Source organism: Struthio camelus, chromosome Z (genome assembly GCF_040807025.1).
Source record: "Struthio camelus isolate bStrCam1 chromosome Z, bStrCam1.hap1, whole genome shotgun sequence".
Taxonomy (NCBI): domain Eukaryota; kingdom Metazoa; phylum Chordata; class Aves; order Struthioniformes; family Struthionidae; genus Struthio; species Struthio camelus.
In genome coordinates this window covers 64,616,678-64,643,558 of record NC_090982.1, presented here as the reverse complement: position 1 = coordinate 64,643,558, position 26,881 = coordinate 64,616,678, and the positions used below count along the sequence as shown (strand labels likewise).

The window sequence follows — 26,881 nt, the reverse complement described above, 5'->3', positions numbered from 1 at the left end:
GGCACTCTCTAAAGAGCCTGCGCTTTTGACGGATAGCGGGAGCAGTGCCAGGCAGTGGGGGCCGTGCTGGGGGATCGAGCAGCACGTACGCGTCCCCTGTGGGGCAGCCAGGTGCAGGCGCTGCCCGGTGCGGTGCTAGCGCGGGGGCCAGCAGCGAGCGTTGCAGGGCTGGTGGGGCCGGGGTGCAGGGACACTGACTGCTGCCCGCTTGGCCGCGCTCGCACGGACCCCTCGCACCCTGCGGTGCATCCCCCCAATCTGTGATGTGCGGGCAACCGGGGCACAAAGGGCAGTTAACGACACCAAGCTGAGGTGCCTCTGCCCGGCTGCGGTGGGTGTTTGCTCCTGGGATGCTTCTCTGATAATCTGATTTGACTTTTTTTTTTTTCCTTAATTCATAAAATTCAAAAGAAGATAAAGAGCTTTTCTGCAGGAGAGGTTGAAAAACTCCATCTCCCATTGGTACACTCATGCTCTATACCTATTTTTACAGCCAGTTCCACATCTATGGGAAATCCTGCTCCTCTCGAGGTTGGTAGCAAAAAGGTCAAAGCACTTTGATGTCTGCAATGTTTAATCATTGTTTGTTTGGGGCTTGCCGTGAATTGATGCTTGGAGGTCGCTGAGTGACGGTCTGGTAGGCATAGCGGTAGGTCCCTGGGCGGAGAAGCATGCGATTTAACTTTAATGCAGTCCAAGAGCTGGATTTTGGAGTCAGGTGTCCATGGTCTCAGAGCCTGAGGCTGAGGGCTGAGGCCCTGCCAGGTGGCTCCCAGGACCACCACGAGCATCCCAAGGGGCTCCCAGCCCTCCCTCTGCGGCGCCCTCCTGGCCACGGCAGCCTTGGCTCACGCTTGCAAACTGCATCTTGTTTCTGGGAGGGTACAAAGACTTAGAGGTAAAAATTCCCCCTTAAACCACCCAAATCAGAAACCTCAATTTTGAGAGAAATGTGTTGTCTTGTAAGGAATGACCTTTAAATCAGGAGGGGATATCATCTTAAGCTAATCCTACCTCTTTCTGCTTTGCGAATATATTAATATAAATGTTTTGGAATTTACATAGACATAATAGGATAGAAATAACTCCAGAGACTTTTTTTTTTTTGGTTTTTGAGGAAATGGGAAGCTTTATGATGCAAATAATGAATTCCAGGGCTTGCTTCAATTTTGGGTAATGAAGATTTCATTATAAAATTGGTATTGGATGACTGAAGTTTTACTTTTTGTTCATGTGCACAAGCAATTGCTGAGCTTAGAGAAAAAGACTAATAATTAGTAGAGTTTGAATTATTCATTACATGCGCCTATCTGATTCATTTAGCTCTTTGTGCTCATAAATGAGCAAATCAAAGAGGGTAAGAGTTTTTTGTTAGAATGGTTTGTACGAAGAAAAGCCAGGTAGGATGGTATTTCTGTGCTGTTCTGTGGTGTGTTTGCTGTGGGTACCTGGCATGGGTTCAGTGTCTGGCCACGCTACAGTCATGTCTGTGATTGCAGCAGGGTGTTGAGACGTCCTGGCGACCCCTGTGGCACCCTGGCGCCCATCGCAGGCTCATTCACCTTCTGCGTTAAACCAAGAGGTGCAGAGTCAAGTTGGAGGCCTGTAGCTAGTGTTAAAGCCAGCTTTGAACATATAAAGCAAGTGCAGGGCCATGTTATCAGACCAGTAGATACTTAAATATTACCCTTAAGGTCTAAAAGCAGCATATGGCCAGCGCACAAAGTTAAGGCCTAACCCCACTTTTGAAAAACTCCCTCAAAGCTTAGCATGTTTGGACTTTGATATTGAAACATTACAAAGTGAATTGGTGGATTGAGAACTGGCTGGATGGCCGAGCTCAGAGGGTTGTGGTCAGAGGCGCAGAGTCTAGTTGGAGGCCTGTGGCTAGCGGCGTCCCCCAGGGGTCAGTCCTGGGACCAGTCCTGTTCAATGTATTCATCAGTGACCTGGAGGAAGGCACAGAGTGCACCCGCAGCAAGTTTGCTGATGGTACTAAAGTGGGGGGAGTGGCCGACACACCTGAAGGCTGTGCTGCCATTCGGAGGGACCTGGACAGGCTGGAGAGATGGGCAGAGAGGAACCTCCTGAAGTTCAGCAAAGGCAAGAGCAGGGTCCTGCACCTGGGGAGGAATAACCCCATGCACCTCTACAGGCTGAGGGCTGACCTGCTGGAGAGCAGCTCTGCAGAAAAGGACCTGGGAGTCCTGGTGGACAACAAGTTAAGCATGAGCCAGCAATGTGCCCTTGGGGCCAAGGAGGCCAGTGCTATCCTGGGCTGCATCAGGCAGAGTGTTGCCAGCAGGTCGAGGGAGGTGATCCTGCCCCTCCGCTCAGCCCTGGGGAGGCCAGGGGAGTGCTGTGCTGTGCTGTGTCCAGTTCTGGGCTCCCCAGGACAAGAGAGACATGGCACTCCTGGAGAGAGTCCAGCGGAGGGCTACAAAGATGATGAGAGGACTGGGGCATCTCTCCTGTGAGGAAAGGCCGAGAGAGCTGAGCCTGTTCAGCCTGGAGAAGACAAGACTGAGAGGGGATCTCATCAACGTGTATAAATATCTGAAGGGGAGGTGTCGAGAGAACGGGGCCAGACTCTTCTCCGTGGTGCCCAGCAACAGGACAAGAGGCAACAGGCAGAAACTGGAACACAGGAAGCTCTGTCTGAACACGAGGAAAAACTTCTTTGCTGTGAGGGTGACGGAGCACTGGAACAGGTTGTCCAGAGAGGTAGTGGAGTCTCCTTCCCTGGAGACATTCAAAACCTGCCTGGACACAATCCTGGGCAATATGCTCTAGATGACCCTGCTTGAGCAGGGGGGCTGGACTAGATGATCTTGGAGGTCCCTTCCAACCTCAACCATTCTGTGCTTCTGTGATTCTATTTTCTACTTTTTATGCTGGTGATTCCTGTTTGTAAATGCTGGATGAACCCTTTGTACATCACAGAGAGCCTGTTCAGGGGGGCTGTAAGACCACGAGAGTTGCTAGGAGAGGCCTCTTGGGAATATTTATTTGTTTGTAATTTTGCTTTCTATGCAGTTGGCTGAAAGTCTTCCCACTCAGGTTTAAAAGCATGCGCAGGCCAGTGAGGAGCATCAGTTGCAGTGAGATGGTGCTTGCCACTGCTAAGAGCTCACAAGTTGGTTGATGCTTCTGGAGGGCTGGGCTAAGTGTTGAGACACCTAAGCCTCACATCAACCTGGGGAAGCATTAATTATCCTTTTCTGCAAAGACTGGACGAACAGAGGTTAAAAGACCTATGTGGGGCTGTGGGCAGGCACAAGTTTAGGACGCAAGAGATGGGAGCTCTGCCTCCCAGCTCAGGCCTCTAGAGGGCTCTTCTTTTCTAGGGAATGGATTATTGCTCTTCTATCCCTGTCAAACCTTTCTGAGTCAAAAACACAAAACCATTCCCTTTGCCCTAACTCTCTAATACTGCATCACAAGTGACTTTCACAAAAAAGTCCCTTTTCCTTGAAGAAGAAAAAAAGTCTTCTAAGGAGGACTGTAAATCCCCTTGAAGTTCTCCATTTTAAAATTGCTTCTGAACCAGATTTGAGGAACAACTCCTGAAACTCAAAATAAGGGTGAGTCACCCGTACATAGCTCGTATCCACCTTCCTCATGCTGAGGAGCAGCAGTGGTGCTTCCCCCATGTGAATGCTGCCACCGAGGCGGCGTTAGTTGTTACAGTGGCCACGGCAGCTGAGGCACTGGCTTCGTAGTCAGCCAGACCAGTGCGATATGGTCCCGAGTGTCATTTTGGTGAGAGCTTTTAGCATGATGATGAGGTCACAGGACACCGGTGCACCCACCCTCATAGCAAAAACGGGGCTTATTTTCGAGGAGAGGTCCTGGCCTGTTCTCCCTTGGACACTGCAGCAGGGATTTCGAGAGTTTCCTTCTTTGTGTTTTCTTTTGATGCTAAAAACCAGATATGAAAGCAAGTGATTGCTTCAAAATCTGGATGTTAAAACATGGATGCAGGGAATGCCTTGAGGTGGTGGGAACTGGGCTGTGAGAGGCCCGGAGGGGCTGCGGGAGGATGCAGCGGCCGGGCAGTGGTGGTGCCCCCTGCCCAGCTGTGCTGCGTGCTGGCGTTTTTGGCAGGAAAACCTGTGTGCAGTGGGCTGCTGCCGCAGGAGGTGATCCACGCGCTGGCTGTGCTCCTCGGAAAACCTGAAATGAGGTGGTGCAGCAGGAGTATAAACCACTTGTAGGGCACAAAAGCTACCACAAAAAACATCAGATTACTGTTTGAGAAAGAGGAGCTAGCATGACATGTGGCAGGCATGTGTAACCCCTCTGCTTCGTGCTGCAGAAATTGAGTCTTTTTTTTTTTTTTTTAAAGTCCTAAAAGAGGGAAGGAGAGAGCAGCCACAAGACACGATACTCAGTGTGAAGGCTTTGTGCAGGCGGGGAGCAGGGTGCGACTGGGGAGAGCAACGAGTGGAGACATCCAGACGCGGGTCCCGTGCACACAGGGCCTCTGAGCTGCTCTTGGGGGGGTGCTGGGGTGCGTCGCTGGTGCTTCCCCCGCGGCCTCCTATCTGCGTACTTACACCTATGCCCGCATTAGCTGCCTGTACCCGGGGCCAGCAGCACCCTGTAACCTGCCTCCTGGGCCAGTGCAGGCGAGAGGGGAAAGCAGAGCTGCAGGGTTATTTCCGTGACTCTGTGCAGGTCCCGCCAGCACGTGTTTCCAGCAGTGGGAAGAGGTGGCGATGAGGGGCAGAATGAGTACATGTCAGCTGAGGACTGCAGTTTGCTGGGCACCTAGGAGATGCTGTACTTCCTGGCTGCCGAGCCTGCATCCTGTGCTCTGTGTGTGTCAGCCAGGAAGCTGGTGTTTGCCACCATCTGGGAAACGCGAAACGATATGAAATCCTCTTAACGAACACAAACTGAAAATAGCCAGGACAAAGCTGCTATATGGGAAGGAAATTGCTGATGGGAATTAGTGACTGATTCATTACTGACGTCTTGCACACCCGTGTTTCATCTGCAAAGGGTTGCCTCTTACGCTCCCCCTGCAAATACTGCTTCTGAATAACTACGGCTGTTGCATTACCCTCACTGAGCATCTTGAGATTTTTCAAAAATCTCCTTCAGAAAATGTTTTGGGCATCTTAGTGCTGGAGCCTTCTCTTATTGTATAAAACAGCCATGAGATTTTTTTTTCCCCTGAGGTCAAAAATACAATCACTGTTTCCTGCTAAGCAGGCAAAATACCCTGTATTCTCACTTCCTTATTACACTTAGCATATTACTTTTGTACTGTATATGCATTACTATACTTTTATACTTTACTTGTTATACCAGTAATGTAAAGTCAACATAAAAACATAGATTTCAATGATTAATGAGCAGACACTCCTCTCCCCTCCAAACAACCCGGACGAACTCTGACAGAAGGGGAGGAGCAGACCTTGCATGCTGGATTTTAGAACGACAAGTAGAAATCTAGTTGCATCTGTAAGTCAGTATCATGTAAAAAATCAAAATTAAAAACGTCACGAGCTTTCCTTTTTCTGTGCTGGTCTCTACTGGGTACAGCCTAAAATGGCTTCTAGGAAAGGGAGTTTCCCACCCCTCGCATGGAGAGGCTGGAAAGATCTCTTGAAGTTACGTTTTTGCTTTGCTTCAGCTGTCTGCTGCTACTAACCTTGCAGTGAGAGGAAATCAGGCAGAGAGAAAGAGAGGGCCAGATGAGAGAGCTGGTGTGGCTTCAGGCTCTTTAAAGAACTTTTGGCCAGACTCTTTGAAATGACAAAAGAGCATCTTAAAAAGAAGTTCTGTTGCTAAGTGACATTAATAGCCGTATACAGAGCTACAGTAAGAGAGGGCAGACACCCTTCCCTCCAAGTTCAAGTAAGAAACGCTGACAATGAGCACAGGTAGGAGCAGAGCTTCGCGGGGATGCAGCATCCAGGCTGCGAGAGGGTTTCCGGGAGCCTTTAGCGGAGGGAGCCTGGGGTCAGACCATGTAGACAGGTGAGAGCCGTCTCACCGGCCGGAGGCTTTTGAGAGCGCTAAAACACAGCAGGTTGCAACTCTGACCAGGGCATGTGAGAACTGCAGCAGTAACCTGAAACCACCATAATGAAGGGAAAAAAAGCTTAGGTTTCACTAGCACTGTGGCTGTGCTCAGCCAGATGGTTTGGAAATCTTGAGTAATATCTCTCTGCATGCTTTTGACCACTCCAATTCACTTCTCTATTTCTAAAGACTTTTTTTCTTTTTTGTCCTCCATTCAGATTAACATATTAATATCTGCTAATTTTTCAGTGGTCATCTTTGCCTGATCAGCATCCAGGCAGACGCCAAGTAATATACTACCATTGGAGCGACTGCATTTGAGTTAATAAGGTAATACAGATGCCACTCCAGTGAGGAATACGTTCAGTCCTAGATGTCTTTCGCCGCAGGCATTAATCTGCTACTGGTTCGACGCCTTCCTCTGTCCTCTCCATACTCCAGTAACATGTCTTGTTTTTTCCATAGTTCGTATCTTCCCAGTGATCTCGCTTTATTATCAAATGTGAGCTCTTGGCAAGTCTGTTTTGCTGATGAAAGAGCAAACAGACCGTGCTGCTGCGGGGCTCAGGGTTTCGCAGTCAGTGCTACCCGGCTGTGGTTGGATGCCACTAATGAACTGCTTTCTCTGATCTTTTTCTAAAGGGGAAGTTCTTACCGCACAGTCACAACAACTACGTGAAAATGAGATGAGCAGTCCTGTGCATGCAAGGTAGACCCAGGGCAGCCCTCGCTGGAGCGAAGTTCCCTCTGCGCGCTGACCTTCGACTGCATTAATGACCTGATGCATCTGGAGCCCCGACTCGCTTCTTTCGGCAGATATTCACTGCAAAATTCCTGCACGCTCTAAAACCTGGTTTTAAATGTTTTTATATGCTGAATACCTAGTCCCTGTTCGTGAAGGTAGGTGAAAAGAGAACAATTTGCCACATGTTTAGGCTTGACGAGTTTGTCAGATCCAGTCCAGGAACAGCTGGGTTTATTTTTCTGCTCTCTGAGAGATCTTTGGGCCAATGCCCTACCACGCTGTCAGGGGTAACTAGCTGTAGGCCAGCGATTAGATGTTCAGAAGTGTTTTATTCAGCAACAAAGTCTTCAGCAAGGTTTCAGTATCATGAACACGTGGTGACAAAAGTACCTCAGAGCTTTGCGCTGTGGGTTGGCTTTATATTAATTCTTTGAGTATTGCTATACCTCCAGCGTATCAACAGCCTTCCTACCAAAACCATAAACAAGAAATACTATTTTCTTCCTTACTGCAATAACTCTAAAGGAAGGTGGTGCAACACATGAAAGCCGGTACCCGAGGAGTGCCCGGGAAGCTCGCGGACAGGCGCGGGTGCGTTCCCGCGCGCTGGGAGCCGCCGGGCGGCACCTGCCCTGCCTAGACCCCGACGCCGCGTAGCTGGGAAGGCCTGGGAGCCCCCCTAGGACAGCTAATCGCTGTGGCCCAGGAGGAAGGGGTTGCCAGCGGGTCGTGCAGCTTGTCTTCCTCCGCGGTGGCTGGCCTCCAGCCTCCTACGCGAGATGATTGCGAGGTCTGGCCTGGTGGTGTCCGCCGATAGTCAGCGTTTCCTCTGGCAGTGGGGCCCGTTGCCTAATCACTCTTGCAGTCATTTATAGAGTTTTTCCTATTGGTCTAACTGTATTTTCCTTGCTGTAATTTAACTCCCTTGTTCCTTATTCTGTTGTTGACTGTTATGAACATTTGACCCTTTCCTCTGAGTGACATCCTTTGTAGTACTCACAGGCTGCCTAAGCGCAGCCTGCTTCCCATCGGCCCCGTTTCTTCGGGCGCTGCACGTTCAGCTCTGGCTGCCGCTTGCCAGGGCCGTCGTTTCCAGCTCGCGGAAACAGAAGTATGTTTAAAGACGTGTTTCCACCAGGTGACTTCATGGTAGTTTGTCACGGTGCCATGCCGACTGGCCGGGCCTGCGCATCCCGAGGGCTGACCCTGCGGCGAGCCCCCAAGCTGCTGCCCCCGATTCTCGGCGTACCCGCGGGGAGCCAGCCCTGCGGGGCCCTGGAGGATGGTCGCACGTGGACACATGCGTCTGCCAGGCTGCAGGGCTCCCTGGCACCCGGCACCCGTTTTGTCCCCAGATCACAGCAGAGTGGTTCCTAAAGAAATGCAGGGAGTTGGCGAACTGGCACAACAAGCAAGCAATTCCTTAAGTACCTATGTGGTGCTGTGAAAGGAAGAGCAATATCTTTTAACGAGCTACTGTTTGCGCATGGTAAGCATTCCCTGGCCGGGATTAGCTTGGTGTAATTAAACGACACAGGTAGAAGGGGGCAATAATACTGAAGAGATTATCTTTTGTTGCACGTGAGTGGAAATAACTCTTTGGAGGGTGATGATGGTGATGGGGTAAAAAAATGGCAGAAAAGGAAAATGCCTGTGTTTCAGATGAGATTTCTCAAAGTCTGCCCCACAAATTATCCTTTTAGTTTTATCACTTAGCTCTTCTGGTGTTTGGATCCTGAGCAGTGCGCACAGCAACGTTGCACTCGCTGCAGGACCAAATTCTGCATTATGGGTGTGGTGGAGGGATGTCCCTCGGGCCTGGCCGTGCACAGCGGCAGGGGCTGGCAGAGGCTCTTGCTCAGGCAGCGAGAGGGTGGCCAAGGGAAGAGGCATAACAGACTAAATGGGCTACCCGTTGCTGGCTGGTTGCTCTGGGGAGACTTCTTGTAACCATGGCTGTGGCTAGCTTTTCAGTTAAGAGCAGTTACCATGCGTTTCCTTCTCTTGTCCCCGCTTCCAGACTGTCGTCAGCACAACCCTTGCTGCGGGTAGTGGTGTGGGATTTCTGCAGCGCACGCTGCTCGTGGGTGCGAGCTCCAGCTCTCACTCCGTGCAGTGAACAGGTAGGTTTGGTGAGATGCTCCAGCGCACCCGAGCACAGCGAGGCGATGCAGAGCCACTGAGGTCCGAGGAATAAATCACAGTCTTAGCGCCATTTATGTGTCTGTGCACCTTGCAGCTGAGAGTGATTTCACGCAAGGAGATTGCTACATCTGTGTTTGATGATCTGTGCTAGTGGTTGTTGATGTCTCATGCAGTTCATGGGATTTTTGTCAGACCTCTTAAGCCTGACAGATTTCACGTTTTCCTTCTAAGTGGTGGTAACAGTGCAGTAGCATAAAAGTAAAAGGACGTGTCCTTGATGCTCAAGTCCACTTCTCATCTCCCCTCTCTCCCACGACGTGGTTTAAACAGACTTGCAAGATAAACGATGTAATCAGAGCCAAAGGATAAAAAATGGCAGTCTGGATAAATAGGAAGATAAATCTAACTGTATATTGAGAAAAAGGGAGTAATTATTATTTTCAAATATAACTCATAGATTTAATGCTATATACTTGATTCACATCTGTGACTGGAAGTGTTGCTTCTCTGAATTGGAAACCCTTACAAAAATGGGAATGTGTTGAAGTACTGGAACACAGATGTTCTGTTTGATTTACAGGCACAGGCAAATGGGTACATACACTCCTAAAGAAAACAGAAAATGAGAAGAAGAAACTAGATTATGGAGATAATAAAAAAGTGCTGAGTAAGACATGGAAATGCAGCTATAAATCAGCCGATAAAGGCAGAGAGCTAAGGAGGGGGGAAAGGAGTTTCTTCTGGAGAAGTAGAGCTCTGTGTAATAGCCCTTAACCACCCAGCCCCAAGTCTTTCCACAAGCTCCGAGCAGGTCCATACAGCAACTGTGCAAATATTATGTGTCAAAATCAGATAAAATATACTGTTTCCATTGGCTTTGTGCTAAGATTTTTTCATTTTATTCAAACCTGCAACTCAGAGTGAAACTCTGGGAGGCAAGGGACTAATGAAACTCCTATGGATGGGAACCAAATCCAAAATTGGCACATGCAGATGAGAAACACGTTGCCAACATTTTTTTTACAGTTTCTGCAGCTAGTGCCCACAAGATGGGGCTATTTCAACACCGCTGCTGCACCCCTCTTCGCCACCCTTCCCCGGAGCTGCTGGGAGACGGCCGCCGCGCGCTACCACGCGTTTTATTTCCGTGACAATATTTCTGAATTGCATAGGCTTTTATGAAAAATTAGCATCCAAAAAAATCCAACGGGGCTCGATGTGCATTTTCTCGGGCTGCATTGTCAAGCAGCTCCTTGGAAACGAAATGCTGAACCCGCTCACGTTGCGGGCAGGTCTCTGCCGGACGCGGCGGCAGCGCCGGCAGCCGTGCTGGAGGGCAGCTTTGCCCCTCTACTGTTTTGGTGCCCACAAGGGAAACGCAGGGTGCACGGTGCCTGCACCGCTCTTGGAGGCGGCAGCGTGCGATGCGCGCCAGCCCTCCCGCGGCCGCCCAGCTGGGGCAGTGGGCTCGCTGGCTGCCTGCCGCCTCTCGCCCCGCCGGAGGCAGCGACCTGCCTGCCTGGTGCTGCCATCTCGCCTGCACGTGGCCCTGCTTTCCTTTCTCGTCTGTGAGAAGTTCCCACTTCTCCAGCACAGGCCCGTTCCCTCTCGGCTTTGTCCCCATCTGCCCCACTTCCTATTATTCGCACAGTGGAAGAAAAATGGTATTTTCCTATTACGTATGTTGAAGAACCTCTTTTGCATGATCTGGCCTTCAATCGAGTCATGTTTGTGAAGCCAAACCCCTGGTTCCCCACTCCTTCGGGCCAACTACCCCAGCTGCACCAGATAGCAGGGGAAGGCAAACAGCAACAGCTCCGGGCAGCAGCTTTTATCGTGGGAGTTTCTACAGAAATTGTCATAATTAGGGCCAGGATAATAAGCAATATTTATAATGCTTTAAAGGATGATAACCTGAAAACATTTTGCTTGCTGTTTCTGTTGTGAGCTGTTTAGGGCTGCATTGGTGTTGTCACAAGAAGTTAGCGTTTTCTGTACACGGTGTATCCGTTTGTGTGAAGAAGATAAGCGGTATCTTTGTGAAAAGGTGTTGCTGGCAGTGTGCGCCTGCCTCGGAGCGGGCTCCGGCAGGGATAACGGGGGTGCGGAGCAGGTGGGCCAGAGGTTTCGCTCCTGAGGAGGCACCGGGGGAACATGTTATGTGTTTGGCAGCTTATTCCTACCCGCTCCGATGATGGCAGGAAAGCTGATTGCTGCTTCCCAGGTGCACAGGGTCTTAAATTCTCACTGCTGGAGGAATTGACTGCGTGGAAATCACAGCAAGATAAATAAGGTTCAGCTATTTAGAGCAGGGCGCTGTCATAGCCAGATCTGGTAACGCTGCACCTGTCCGAGTTCCCATGTGAAATCTTGATTTGCAAAGCCTGGATCATAAATGTTTTCTGCACTAGGCTTTAAAAGGGTCCTGCCCTCCTCTCCCTCCCACTCCCAGTGCTTTATAACAGAGGATATAACAGAGGAAACTTTGGAGGAAATACAAAAACCTCCTGTGAGGTATAGCTCCCAAGCAGAGTGTCATCCTCTTTCTAGGAACTACTGGGGGTCGAGCAAAATCTCTGACATGCTGTAGGTACAGAGGCGCTTAGCAAGCACCATGGTCTCTTCAAGACAGGGACAGTGACAGTGTCACTCTAATTTCAATATATTTAGTCTTAAGACTATCCCACAGTGACTGAAGAATGCAACCAGGAGGCTCTAAGGAGTAGGCAGAAGTCCAGTCGCTCTGCTGCCGGGCTGCACACTGCTGTGGTCGCCTTCCCGTCAGCTGAAATTTGTTAATCTTTCTTCCCCTCTCAAGCCTACCAAAGTGACCTTGTTTGACGCAATGCTCCTCGGGCTGATGCTTTGCCTCTGTTCCACTTGTTCTTCTGTGGACAATAATAGAGAAGCTAATACAGATTCTCTAAACCTAGTTTTAAAGGCCAAGTTTTCATAAATACATGGGCATAATTGTGCATGCCTAGCACGTAGTTACCATGCACCTCATTTTTGTGTGCAGTTGCCATACTTGCCTGTCTAGATCAGATTTGCACATGCAAGTGTCTGTGAAGGTGCACTGACTTGCCGCTTGCACGCTCAAATGGAAATGTGCATTAGAAATTGTCCAAGAAAACCTGAAATGCATAATTGTGTGTGGGTGTTCGGGGGTGTAATCGGGTACAATTTCTTGGGGATAGAAAAGTATCCATAACTACTTACGGGCTTCACTTCTGTGTAAATTCCCTCAGACTAGTTGGTCCAGGTCCCAAAGTGTCTGACTTACTTAATCTGCCTCTGGGAGAGCTGCCCAGATGGAGGGAAGGAACAAACCGATTGCTCTGTGTGGGAGTGCGATGCGGGGAATGCTAGTTCCAGAAGGAAGGGATGAGTGAAAAACTGATGAGCCAAACTGGATGATTACCCCTGCATGCAGGTCCCTGCTCCGGGCGGGCAGCCGAGGCGGAGCGAAGGAGAGCGGGGGCCACGCGCCCCGGCTCCCTGCTAGCCTGTGGCCCCGGGCTGGGGAGCTGCAGCAGCCCGGCCAGGGGCGCCAGCTCACGGCCGCCAAGTATGGGGAGCGGTGAACGCTTCTCTGCTGTAATTCTTTGCCAGGAAGATGAGGCATGTGATACCTGTTGATAAACATCAGTGCTGTGGTTACTTATTCCTTTTATATTAGAAGACAAAAAGTAGTAAAAACAGCTAAGAAACCACAATATAAATATAACTGTTTGAAAGGCCTGGGCTAGGAATTGCTTGGGATTTCCATGAGCTTCACATGGTAGGGGTGTGGGTGATTTAGCTTGGTGATTATTCAAGACACAGAGCGTGATTGAATTTTTAGGATTTGGAAGGATTAGGCTTACTTGTGAAGTGGATGTTTAATTTCTGTTCAATTTTAACTCATTCTTTGTAAGTTTTAAAGCTGCAAATCATGCCCTGGGTCCAAGGCACTTTGATAACTTTCTCTCACCTCCATTCAGACTAACCACTTTCTTCAAGCGTTATTAATGCCACAAAAAGGCTTTTTTAAAAAAATCGTTCACACTTGTGTGTGTGTGTGTGCATACACATAGACAAGCATATGTGTTTCATAACAGGTTTTTGTGCTTGTGACTCAGAGCTGAACTATTAAACCATAACACATGGCTGACATCTGGAATTCACTCAGAAGTTTTTGTCATTCAAATATTGGTAGCCATGGATTGTTACTTTCCTTTCCTCTAAAATGTAACCAGATTTTCCTTATTCTCAGCACATAAAAACAGAGGTAGAAGGTTTTGCTGAGCCTATTGGTGTCACTTGATCGATACATAAAATGCTTTGTCCAAGCCTGCTTAAGAAACATATGTTCAAAGAGTTTGGTAGACAGATCTCTCTAAACAAAGATTCTATTTTTTCTGTCTTCAAATATAAAATGATTGCTTACCATGTGAATATTAAGAAAACTGCAGATTTTCACTCAGTAGGAGTCTGTGCTTGTTTGGAACACAGGTTATCACCTGTTAGTAAATTGGGGTAAGAATTGCAGACAGATTGCCTTGGCGTTTGAATCTAATTAATTACATTAATTCCTTTGAATGAGTGTCTCTCATTTGGCAGGTTTTAAAGGAAGATTAAAGTATGCTAGCATTTGCTGTAATGTGGAACAGTTTGTCTTACCTGCGTTTCACACTGGGCTATTTGAGTGCCTAGTCTTGGTGCTCATTGCTGTAGGCTCGTATGCTCCTGTGGAGCTAAAAATTTTGCAGTGATGTCCTTGAAAAATATCATGGGGATGCAAACCAGAATGTTGTAATTAAGGATGTGTTAAATCTTATGTGGATATCAAGGATTTAATGAAAACTGCCATCTATATGATGCTGCTATGAGTCAAGCAAAAGGGATGGGTTGGGGGAATTGATTCTGGCTCTGATTCAGAAAAGCATCTTAAGCCATATTTTTCAATCTGACTCTAATCAAGAAATCACGTAAGTACATTCTTAACTTTAGGGACAATCTGATTTTCCACAGACTTCAAGAAAGGATGTTTCCCTGATTCAGTGCTGCTTCATGAAGAAAGATGGTGCCGTATGAGGCCTATGTCAACCTCTCTTCTTTGAGTGTAAATTTAGCATGTCTATAAGGCACCCTTCTTTGCTTGATCTAGGCTGTTAAAGAGGGTTGACTTTGCCACTTCAGAAAAAGAAGGTGATCAAGAAGGTTTCTGAGAGACAGGGATGTGAAAGTTTGCAACAGAGGCTTTTCAATCTTTGGCTTCAGAGTAAAAAGTGGCAGTGGTGGTACAATGCCAAGATACCTTTGACTGTTGTAGTGGTCAAGCAATGCATTAAATGCAGGATTTTTAATGTGGTTCGGTGTAAGGCCTATCAGGTTCAGCACTAAGGACTTCACATGCAGCGTATGATCTATGGCACAGATCGGCCACGTGTAGGTAACTCTGGCGATCACTTGACTGTATGGCTGACCTGTCAGCTTTTCGGCTTTCCATGTTTTTCAAAAGCTTTTTGAAGCACTTGTGTTTCAGACCCAAACGCTTGATTCATCATGGCTGTTTTGTCCACAATAGCTTGGTAAAAGCTCTGTCAGTGCCTCAGAAAAAGATCAGTTCTCTGACGTCTCTGACTATTATTGCTATTTAATAATCACACTGTGCTAAAAGAATATGATCATGGCAGACTTTGACACTAAAAAACGTGGTGGTTGCAATAGTTTGAGAAGGTGACTTTACTCCGTGTTGTCTTAATGGATTTGGAGTGAGGGTAAACTATGAACCAACCAAAATAAGTGTGTGCACCCTGTGAGCTGGGTCAGGGCAGAGCAGCCCTTGTCTCATTCCCTTATCCTGGTTGCAAGGGGCCGGTTGGCCGAGTCCTGCCTGGGGTCCTCCACGTGCAGCCTGGCTACTTATGGTGGCACGTCACAGCCTTTGGGAGATGCCTGGCCCGCGTTGCTCTGCTCGCCTGTCAAGGTTAAAGTGGAGTCCTTAAAATTCATACAGACTGGGAGGTGGCATCAGAAAGCCCCTGGCCCTGCAAGTGGACCTGAGCTGTGCATTTGTATCAGGTTTTTTTTCCCCCGTGTATATGGGATCTCTGAGATATAAACATTAATTTGACTGTGGTGGCTATAGTCTGACTTTTGCGACCGCTCTGCCCCCAGGGCGAAAGCACAGCTCTGTCTGTCCGCCCCCACGGCCGGGTGCGTGCGGCTGCGTTTAGCTGCTGGCAGCGTTGCTAATTGATTGTATGGTTACACAAAAGTCCTGTGCTATAAACAGCAATTAAAACTATGCTGTCAAACTGTCAACATCAATCTGAATTTTCGGTATGTCCAGACATGCTACTTTTTTTTCTCATTTATAAGGATTAAAGCTTATCATTACTGTTACCTGGTTCTTCTGATTGTAAGACTATTTTCAGTCACTTTGTAGCTTTTGATAAGCATGAACCTTCGAGTTGAGCATTTTCTTGCCAGTTCTCTCTGTCAGGCTGATTTTACTGGAAAACTTCAGCCAAAGTGGTCTGGCCATTTCTGAGTAAAAATTTTGGATTGCATGGAAATGCAGGCCAAAGTTTTCTGCAGACATGCAAGCAGGGTGGAGGAGGTATCTGCCAGCTTCGGGTGGGAGAACTAGGACCTCAGCGGTCCTCTGCCCTCAGCAGAAGAAATCTGTGAGGTGCCTTTCAGTCTGGTCCCCACAGAGGCTCAACATTTTGGCTTATTTTTTTGTAAAATGAAGGTCATCCTCTCACACACCTCCTTACACCTTGCCTATCTCCCAGCGCTGTGGTGAAAATTATGTTATTCCTGAAGCATTTGCATGCTGTAGTGGCACGGGAGAAAAACAGGCAGAAATTAGTAAGTTAGGCTATGGCACTATGTTTTGAGGATTAGAGAAAATAAGTCTGAAAAACATTAAGGAAGAAACAGAATGCTCAGTGCTGGGTCCTCTCTCACCCTAGGTACTTAATGACATGTTTTCTGTGGAAAAAAATGATATAATCATGTTAGTTAAAGGCTATGCCAGAATGTATATGTACAAGGGGGGGTAATTAAAGGATGCTGAACGTCTGCCTATTTGACGTTACCTAACTAGCTTGATTTTCAACTGTGCTGATATTCTTGTATTTATTTATTTTGAGGATGTCGTATGAAAGAAAAATATTTTAGTAAAATAGCAAACTGCTCAGAGTAAATTACGCTGGTCAGATTTCTTGTTACTTTATGCCTGATGGAGACAATGAAATGAGATAGTAAACAGAGCAGAGAAGCAATGGTGTGCGTATCATACACAAAAAGATACTATAACAACAGTGATCTGTCTGCCATAGTAATGAAGTCAAGCATTTGGAATAATACGATTTCACAGCAGGAAATGATAGTGAAGCTGTGTTGAGCTGAATCTCTATGTTAGACGGTAGTGACTTAGCCACATGCAACTACAGAAAAGGTTAAATCTTAATTTTATTAAAAGATGACTCACGGCAAACAGGATCACTTTATGGCTTTTCTAAATTCTTAGGTTTCCTTGTCTTCATTGGTCACTCCTGTCTGTGTTATTTATTAGCACCTGTTGCTCTGCACAGCTCTTTGGATTCCCTGCAGTACTGCACTCACCAGTTCCCAGTCCTTGTCCCCGCACCAGGCTCCAGCCCTTTCTCTTCTACTGTGTTGTCTACCACAGTATTCAAAGATGTCACTTTCGTTAATTTCGATTTCTCTCTATCCACCTCTGGTAGAAAAAGACATCTGCCCCCCTTTTGCAACTGAGAAACTCAGGCTCAGGGGTATGTTGCTTGTCCAAGAAAATAGGATTAAATTTTTATATCCCTGTGTCTCCAAGTGCCTCAGACCCCAGGCTCCTTATCTGTACTCCTTCACGTGACTGCTCCATGCTTTCCCTAGTTTGGTAGCCAGGCAGCCTAAATGACTCATTTCTCCACTCCTGTAAATTCCTCTGTGCTATTTTCAGGCTTCCCTTTTTAAAGCAGGTCAAAAGCTTTGTCCTTTTACAGATAGCTTCCACCCAGAATTGCTTCTGCTGGAACACCTCTGAGGAAAGAAAAATCTGATTAAAAGTAGGAAAACCAAACCACACACACAATTAAACTTGAACCTCTTGGAAGATCAGCTGATTTTTAAGACGATTTGTAACCATCTCATTGTGCAAGGGCAGCTGTGCAGCATTATTTGATCTTATCTTTGTTGCCCTGGTCTCCTTTGATCTCCACTGACTTTTCCCTGTTTGTTTATGTGCCTTCATGCCTTACTTCAGAGTAGACTACAAAGCCTTTGGGGCAAGGGCTGATGGTGTGGTGGTGAATGAGGACAGCTAGGCTCCCTCATCTGCTGGTCTAGCCTTGACTGGGAAAGGGGTGAATGCGGAGCTAGCGACAGTAAGGATGATGGGTAAAAGCACCCCTGGAGTGGATTAATTCACCCTTGGCCTCAGCATGGGCAGAGACTGTGTTTGCTTGAGCAGCTTATGTGGATGCAGCCCTGATCCCCAGGGGAGGGAGTCAATGTTTCTGCCACACATGTGACAGCTGGGAGTGAGCCTGCCCTTTGCTGTGACCTGTTACTGACCACAGACCTCTGCCAGGGGACATGAAAGGATCTACTGTTATGACAAAAAAAATCATAGAAATGTCAGATGTTTTTAAGTTTAGCTTTCATATTGTATTCACTCCAAAGGGAAGTTCGCGAAGAGTTTCATTTACTCTCTGTGGAGGCATTGATCTTCAAGGCAGTCTTGAACACATAGTTATTGTCAGATTTTGCGCAGACAAAAAGAATAGGATGAGGAAAAGCCAGTGATAAGACAGTCAATGGGGAAATATCTGAAGATTACCCTAGAAATTGATGCATTGATGTGACTGAGGGAATAAACTGTACAAAGCAGCTATTGTAATACTGAATTAGGGAGGAAGAGTTGTGTCCCGTTGGAGGACTCTGCAGGAGAGCTGGGCCCTGAACACCTGGCACAATGAAAGACTCGCACTGGACCAGAAATGCCACATTCAATGCAAATAGCAAACAACAGAGCACTGGTAGTTTTGTTTTCCCTAAAGACTCATCTCTAGATTTTATTACGGTGACTGGGGGATGTCTTACCTCTTGTTGACCTTTTACTTTCCCCTTTCTAGATTTGTTGTCCCTGTTGCTTGCTATAAGAAAGAATTGTGCAGGTACTTTAGCACTTCCTAAAAATATAAAATGAGATGTACTAAACCCCCATCAGGAAAAGGAGGATGAAGTAGTGACTACTGATCCTTTTTCACGTGAGCTTTCTTTATTTGGATTGCTGCGTTCCTTGGGCATGGTTCTTTGCAGCTCTCTCCAGTAATGCGCAATGTCCTATGTTTGAGAAAATCTCATCCCTCATTAGTGATGTCTTTATTTTTAACTCTCTCACTGCAAATAGCTATGAAAGCCAGGGCTGGGGGGAATAATCTGAGGAGAATGCAGCAGAAGTAAACCTGTGCTAGTCAAAGCTTTGACTGAGGCTGTTTTTGTCCATTACTACCCAACATTTTCATAACCTATCTAGAAGATGAATTATTAAACTTGCAGATGACGGCAATATGGGAGGGCTGTGAGCACATCTCAGAATGATATTTGAATTCTAAATGTTCTCAATGAGTTAAAGATTTGGGCTAGAAAAGGATGGCTTATTTCAAGTCCAAAACTCCGTGCTCCTGCGGAGACAACCAGACAACCGTGCATGTGTGGGGAAGGGCAAAGTAGGCAGACGTTATGCAGGGAGGCATCGGGGAAGTACTTAGTTACAGGCTGAACAGGAGGCAACATTAGCCTTCTGTTGTGGGACAGAACAAAAAAAAAAGCCCTTAGGGGTAGCAGTATGAGGTGTAGGAGGCATGTGGTGAGCTTGTGCCTCGAAAGGCCAGCTTGAGGACTGCATCCACGGCAGGGAGCTGGGCGTCCGTCAGAAAGAGTCCAGGAAAGAGCAGTAGGAGTCATCAGGGATGCAGCAAATAACATCTAGAGATGCAGCAAATAACATCTAGGGGTGAAAGCCTGGAAGAATGAGGGCTTTTGAGGCTGAAGAAAGGGAGGTTGAGGAGGGAAGACAGAAACGTTTTGGTGCTGCAGCGTTGCTGCACAGAGTAAGGGCATGGCTATTTGCAAACAGCAGGGAGGAAGTTTCTGGTTGAAAGTGGGAAACACTTTCCAGTGCTCATGATGTGAAGCATAGGAACTGGATGCCTGTCTTTAGACCATTTGGAAAAATGCCTCTCAGTAATGACAATGGAACAGCTGATTCTGCTTTGTGACAGTGGGAGGAACTATGCAGCTTTCCCAATCCCTTTAAGCGATATACTTCTATGATTTGGCAGCATAAATATTTCAAAGCATTTTGCTCTGAGCAAACTAAGAGAGAAGATAACCTGACTTCAGATTTATCTTGCTTGATATGCTTAATGTCATGTGGCACATCTTTGCTTTGCACAGCAGAACTTCTCTCAGTTCATTTTCAGGAATGCTTGTGCAAAGTGAAAGAAAAAAAAAAGAAGTTTGCTTACTGGGGAAGAGTTTCTTCTGCAATTAATTGTGGTTGGAATCTGACCTGTGGGGAATATGTGCAAGTTTGGAATCTCACCATTTTTAATATGACTGTCATGAGCTCTGAACATTGCTGAGCCCTGTTGACTCCTATTTTTGTGTCTGTTGACCAGATATTAGACTGTAGTATGTAGTCTGACAAAATAAAGGTAACTATCAAATACAACTTATTGGGAACTTGATTTGAGCTATAGCTCGGTTTGGCAATTAAATTTCTGTAAGTCTGTTTTGTGGTAATATATGAAACTGTAACTCCTAAAGGAGAAAGAAAAAGCTAAAAATAGTAATAGTAAGAATGTGAGTTTTATCGTTTTTCTTAGTAGAGAGGCAGATGAGCAAGACATAGCCTGTAAAAGGAAAGAAAAGGAGGGGCATGGAGGAGAGAGGGATAGATAATGAGTTTTGAAAATTCCAGGTAGGAGCTAGTAGTGGTTTGTGCATGTGGAGAGGTAGCCTGGATTTGCTAGTTCTTAATTACCAAAGACAACTTTGTACTTTATCTGAAGCAGAGATTACCTTCTGGGATAATTTTTTTTTTGAGCTGTTTGTCTGTCTTATGCACCCGAATGAAATTTTAAGCAGTATCTAGGACTAAGTCAAATGCGTTAAATAAATATGCTGTTCTGAAATACGATGCTTCCATCCTTAGTTCGATTCCTCTGGAGTTTCTTACTAAAGAACTTCAAAGACATATTTTCAGGGACATGGAAAATTCATCTGGAAGGAGAAATCTCAACCTTTTCCATTAAATGGAAGTTGAATTGAAGGGTTTATGAAATCAGATAGATTTCCCTGGGATTTCACTTTCCCAAAAATGGGGAAATGGTAGAGGATTTTGATATTTTTATAGTGAGATATTTTAATTATTTTTAACCATTCTAAACAATTTTTTTCCCAAACTGAACACTGAATATTGCAGTAAAATAAATAAAAGTCAGGATAATAGTGAGATGCTTTGATTTTGTTGATTCCAAAACGTTTGGATGATTGGGAACCAAATGTTTTTGCAGAAACCCCCTTTTTCAAGTGGAAAATTGAGGGGTGTGCTCCAGTCTGGATGGGAGGAGAGGCAGCTCTTGTGCAGTTCTACTTGGAAGCCTCCTCACTTCTTTTACTTTTTCTCCCATAGTGAAGGTCAAAGGCAAGAACCAAAGTTGTCCTACCAGGCCACATTTTGTACCACAAAGGGAGGTGATCCTGATGCTGAAAATCTCCCCAAAGCCTCTGCCAGCCAGCTCCATCCAAAGAGGCAGGCCCCAGCTTTGGCCACACTCTCCTTCCTGTTCCTCCAGCACTGCCCCGGTACATTCTCATTGCCTCAGTGGCCAACAGAGAAATAACAGAGTCCTTTAAAACGTTTCATTGGACACAACATGCGTCTACACTGTAAAATGTCTGCCCCTGAGGCAGTCGAGCCTGTCATGCGCAGAAAATGCAGAAGGGCTGCTCGCACTTTCTGCTGTGGATGTTGCTCTGCATGTTGCCGTGCTCTGCTCAAAGACCAGTTCCCCAGAGAAGTGATGGGATTAGTGCGGGCTACCAAACCTGAAAGAAACAGTCACATTACTGGGTAGGATTAGTTGACAGTTGTGGTGTGTCATTTCCACTTCTTCCTCATCTCTGCTGAGTAGTTCATTTGCAACCACGAGCTCCTCCCCAGTAAGAATTTACAGCAAAGATGGTGAAAGAAAGCACAGTTCTGCAGTCTAAGCAGTTACGTGCTATCAGCTCCAGCCCGCAGATTACCATCAGTAAGGAGCCAATAGAGTTACCATTTCATCATGTCAGTCATTTGCAATTAGTGTATTTGTATTCTGGAAGACAGTGATCTATTCCTCTACACCACTTTCCTTGTTTATTTGGGGATTGCAGCTTCCATTCACTGGCATATGATTACTGAAGATGTTAAGCAAGATAAAGCAGATAACGTCCCCTATTTGCTCTTAAGCACTGAGGCCTTCACCTTATATATGTTGTGTTCCACTAATCTTGTAATTTTGTCAATCAAGTAATTGTAGTTGTCTGACCAATTATTTCTTCATAAGCCTGTGCTGCCTTTTGTCTCTGTCTGTGTTACTGGCTGAAAGTTGAATGTTGTTAATATCTTTGCATGTGTTCCATTCCAGATAAACCAGATTTCCCAAGAGGTCTCAGGCTATCTGCGTCTTTCCAGATCAACCTCCCAGCCTTGCTTCTGGGAACGTTAGCAGCTTTGGAAATCAAAATGCAGCTTCTGGGGTGCTTCCAACCTTCCCCAAATGGGCTATGCACTGTAAGTAAGTCAGGTTATTCTCCTGGAGAAAGAAAAAGGAGGAAGTGGAGCACGCCTAGACTGCAGTCTGCTTATACAGGAGTGTGGGAGGAAGAGGCTGCTGATTGCAAGCTGGATCTGTTGGTTCTCTTCGTAGCAACACTTCCACCCTGTTTTTCCAGGTGTTCGAACACCCTGGGAGTTTGCATTCACTGTAGTGTGGACAGCAATCCTCCGGCTGACTCATCACTGCAGACAAGGACCAAGGCTGCTCTCTGTGGCAGCTAGAGCCAGTTGAGGCTTTATTATTTGTTTCAGTGAGAGCTTTTTCTTGAAAGAAAAAAGAAAGTGGCGAAACCCTCTCTTTTCCAAAGAATGCTTGTTAGAAGCTCTTCAACTTCACAGAAAGAGGATAAGCAAGATGATGGCTGTATCCATGCTGCAGCATGCCCCATAATCATGATGATAGACTTGCTGCAAGGCACCCTGAAATCTGGATCCCTCAACTGTTTACAGTGGCTCCATGGCTTTTGATCTGCATGTTGGGGTTTCCTTCGAGCCTGGGACTTGGTATATTCATGTCTTCTTGGACTCAGGCTCAGTGTAAGCACACCCGTCTGGCAGCACAGACAAGGTGGAGATCAAAGTGCTCACTCAAGACATGTGAGGTCTGGATTTCAGACCCTTCTCTGAATTAGGGAGAGAGAAGACTTAAACCTTAGTCTCTTGCCTTTCTTGTCACTATTTTAAATCAAACATCAGACTGCAGTGTTCTGTGGAATGTGCCTTTTTCTCTCAGAAATGTTGTAGCTCTAGTTTTCATTCTGACAGGGGATGAAGATTTTGGACATTTTAATGGAATAGGATCTCCTCCTGGACACCCCAAAGCAGATGGTTCATAGTGTGGCTTTGTCAATCGGCCCAATGGTGAGAGAGGGCCAAACAAAGAGAAATCGTGCTCCATACCTGTGACAGTCTAGTTGTCTCTCCTTTACAAGTAGCGATGGCGGTCAGGGGAGAAAGTTAATTGCTAATGAGAGAAAGGATAATTCTGTGTAGCTTCTGCTTCCTAAAATATTTTTTTCCTTTTTCCTGGGTTTCATATTCTCTCTCCTCTGTAGTTCCTAAGGAACTGAGCCTCTGTTTAGTAAAGCCAGAAGATACAGAAGATATAACTGTAAACTGCCCTTTTGGAACAGATCCAAATGGCTTGCAGTCCTCTCTAAAGCTGTCTTCTCTGCGACATCAATGAGGATGCAGTCATTGGATGATGACAAAGACAAATGTGGTCATAGGTGATATTTGCTTACATAGAAAGCATTGTCAAGTGATCAAGTCATAATTCACATACAAACATACATATATATATGTGTGTGTATATATGTGTGTGTGTGTGTATAATAAATAAATGCATGCATATATATAAATAAATACATACATACATACATATATATATATATATATATATATATAAAAACCAAGCTTGGCCAATATTTTCTCTCTTGATTTTCTCTTCACTTCTTCACACTGTTGAAACAAAACTGAAACAAAGTTGATATCATTCTTGTCATCTGATATATTTTTGAGACTCATGTGATGAGGAACCTGGATCTTGGTTAGAACTGATAGTCATGGCAGAATTAAAAACACTGACAATAGCAATACCAGGCAAGGAATATGAAAGGCCTGATTAATGAAAGCTTGAACAGACCTTTGTTTCAGTTGCCAAGTTAAAAAAAAAAAAAGTGTGTGGATTTTTTTTGCTTGCAGTAAAATGGAAAGTGAAAAGGTAAAGTAAGGAAAATTTTATTTTAGATCTATCAAATGTGTTAGTTTTGTCTCAAATGAAATATTCTATTTTTCATGCTTTGAAAATATTGAAACAGTTTATTTAAAAGTTCTTTCCCACCTTTGTTTGGGTAACACTATTTGACCTGAATTATGAACAGTTGATTTTTGGTCATCGCTGAAACTGCATATTTTGCTAAAGTTCTGTTCATAACCACTCTTCACCCCCATTAGCTCTGTGGCCGTGGTCTCTGAAAAAAAAAGTACAGAAACAGAAAAGCAATGGGACTGCCTATGGCAACAGTGGTTATAATTATTTATAATGTTGTTGAGGTTCCATTGTAGAAGTGATATAAAGAGATATAGATTTTTCTTTGAGCCAAATGAGGCCTTGGTGCTGCTGTCATCCTGCTTCGCTATGCCAGGGAGGGTTCGTGTTCCTCACTCCTTGGCGATGCCTCAGGTGCTTCTATAGGAAACTTTTTACAAAGTAGATCCTCTGGGTAGAAGATGATAGTTAAAAACTGAGGTAAAACAGCAGGATTCCCTGTATGCTTCAGTAAAGATGGTGCAAAATAATTTGAAGTGGAAAAATGTAGTGGTACAGAGGACTGGCTTAAACTACAGCAAAATGAGCCATGCTTTAAATGGAAACAGCCTGCATGACACTGAAAGGAAAATGATCTGGCAGATGTTGTGTATCTAAACTTTAAACCATCAGCCGATGTCTGGCAATAATTAGAAAAGCACATAGCAGTGGTAGCTCCTGGAGCTGGACTCTCCGAGCTCCCTCCGCCATGGCACCACCGCATGCAGGGCAGGTGGCACCACATGCCTGCCCGGCTGTGTGCTGCCCATCTGTCTGGGCGCTGCACAAGCCTGGGAGCCCTCAGCACACCCTGGCACCAGCGCTCACATCAGAGCCTTGGGACACCCTGTGGATATACACCCCTCTACTCCGTAATCTAAGTACTTCGCTATAGTTTGCTGTTTTGCAGCTAGTTCGTAGTACTGGGTTAGGTTATGAGTTCAAATCAGCAGTCTGTGGTATGCTGGTGGTAATAAGAAAATGAGCTTTCAGAGGTCTGCAGTTTCCGTCGTTGCCTTCCTAATGTGTGATGCACGTTGTAGGTGATGTGTAGCGGTGAAGGGAATCCTCCTCTTCGTGCCTCCTGTACGAATCCAGGCTCAGGCTACTTCTTTCCAAACAAGGAAGGATAAGGTTTAGTGCATCCAGAGCAAGAAAGTAAAATTGTGTGGCAAAATACAACACTGCAGTGAATCTGCACCAGACACTGAAACTAGACGACGTATATAATGTGTCTCCTTTGTGGCAGTGACTCAGGTCACGTTGTGACCATGGCTGGATCCATAAAGAACTTGGTGAAAATGGGCGAGAAAAGAGGCAAAATTGCAAGTATCCTGCTGATTTCAATGTCAGAAGAAACACTAAAACACAGTTGGCAGAACCCAGGCTCCCACTGCCTGTTAAAATGCCTACCTTCAGGGAGCATGTCCTGCTAAAATATCTCCCGCCTCGGTGACTCTAAAAGGGCAGAATAGTTAGAAACAGAGCTGGATGCTACTTAAAAGCTTGGCGCAGTTGTGTTGCCTCCTCAGTATGCCTTATAGCTCCGTTGCCTCAGCCGTGATGTGAACACTTCCTTGTCGTGCTGAAAGAAGTATCTTCTCTCCATCTTTGAGCTCTGCAAAAACACGCATCTCCCTCCTGTGAGGATTTTGGTGACCAGCAAAAGCAGCATGGCCTATTTCTCTCTCTCACAGGCAATCGCTTGGTGTAACAATGGCAAATGACCTGAAAGCAATGCCATAGTGTTGGTGCTGTGTCATCAGAAAAACCCTCTTTGCCTGCAGAAGTGCTTCCTGAAGATTAACATCAGCTGGCCAGACCTCTGTTTGCTGAAGGCAAGACTGTAGCAAAACCTGCACTCCAGTCTTCCCCTGATTTGTACGTTAAGCAGGAGGATGGTTGTATCTGCTGTAATGCTTCAGACACCGACCTCCTGAAGTGAAATGAAATGAATCTGAAGTGGAATCGTTGCCTCTGCAGGACAACGGGCTGCTGAGCATAGCCACTGATAACATCCCAGGGAAGATGAAGGATAAAAGATGCACAGTGAGATCATCTGGTGTCTTTCAGTTTTCTAGGAAAGCCCTGTGACTTATTTTAGAGATGATTGGTAGTTTCATTTTCTCTTGGACTAGCTCCAGATATGTCATTTTTAACAACAGGAAAATTATGTCTCATGATCTGAACAGAGAAAGATGATTTTTAATGTTCATACATGAAAGAGAAACAGCCATCAGCTGTAACTCCTATCTCAGAGGTCAGGCTTTGCAAGTTCGACCGAGCACTGGGAACTTCAGGCCATTCTGCAATGGCATTACCTCACTCGTCTTTGGCAGGCAGCCTTCCCTTTTCATCAACTTTTGGAATTTAATTATAGCAGAAAATATATCGTGGATAGACTATAGGTAAAGCTTATGCCATTCAACTCAGAGGGCTACCTTTCACTCCGTATAGCCTTTTCTCTCCTTTTTTCGGGGACCCTGTTAAATAAAAGTCCTTATTCCTGAATTTCCTTGGAACTTCTGGTATTATTTCTGATTGTAATATGGTTTTCTAATTTTAAGATGTCTCCTGCTGCTGCTGAAGGATAGAAAGCACCATTCAGTGCTGGGCCTGGAGATGCTCAATGCCAACAGCAGAAATTTCAGTTTCCATATGGTGAACCCTATCATTTGCTATCTGCACCGTTCCTTCTCTAATTAGTTTCATCTCTTGATCTGAAGGATACATACTTACATGTTTTTACCAGATCAAGTAATTTCAAATTTTGTCAGTTGAAGATCTTTCTCACTGAACAGAGGTTCAAAGTCAGGTGCAATCTGTCCATACTCTTATTTATTTTCTGAATGAGGGAATAGGTCTGAGCTATGCTTTCATCATCTTTTCTTTTGCACAGATGTAAGAAAGAGAAAGCAGAATGAAGGCAGGGCAACCATAGTGGTCTCAGCATAGCCAGAACAACACCAATGCACTGCTTTTTGCCATCTCTTTAAAGGGGCTTACAGTTTTCTTCATGTGCCTCTGCATCTTTAGCTCACCAGAAAGAAAACTTTTATTTCTCTCTTTCGGTGTACTTGGCTAGATTGGCTACAGGGCCTTCATACTCTAAAACAAATTTCTCTTTAACGATGTGGCAAATTTTGTTAACAGCTAGAACAAAAACAACGTTATCTCTTGTAAACCTCTTTCTGCAGAGCTACAAAATTCATGAAAGGCCTCATTACTGCACATTGAAGAG

General features: G+C 45.8%; 1 long non-coding RNA gene across 2 annotated transcripts; it reads left to right on the top strand.

Annotated features, from left to right (window-relative positions):
• The first annotated feature begins 778 nt into the window (after nucleotides 1-778).
• On the top strand, nucleotides 779-25,802 carry LOC138064717 (uncharacterized). Of its 2 annotated transcripts, none has more exons than XR_011137962.1 (3): nucleotides 779-898; nucleotides 6,679-6,936; nucleotides 21,640-25,802. It is a non-coding gene; the product is annotated as an uncharacterized lncRNA (long non-coding RNA). The 2 variants fall into 2 exon arrangements; XR_011137961.1 differs by lacking the exon at nucleotides 779-898 and adding an exon at nucleotides 6,234-6,366.
• Nucleotides 25,803-26,881: the final 1,079 nt, after the last annotated feature.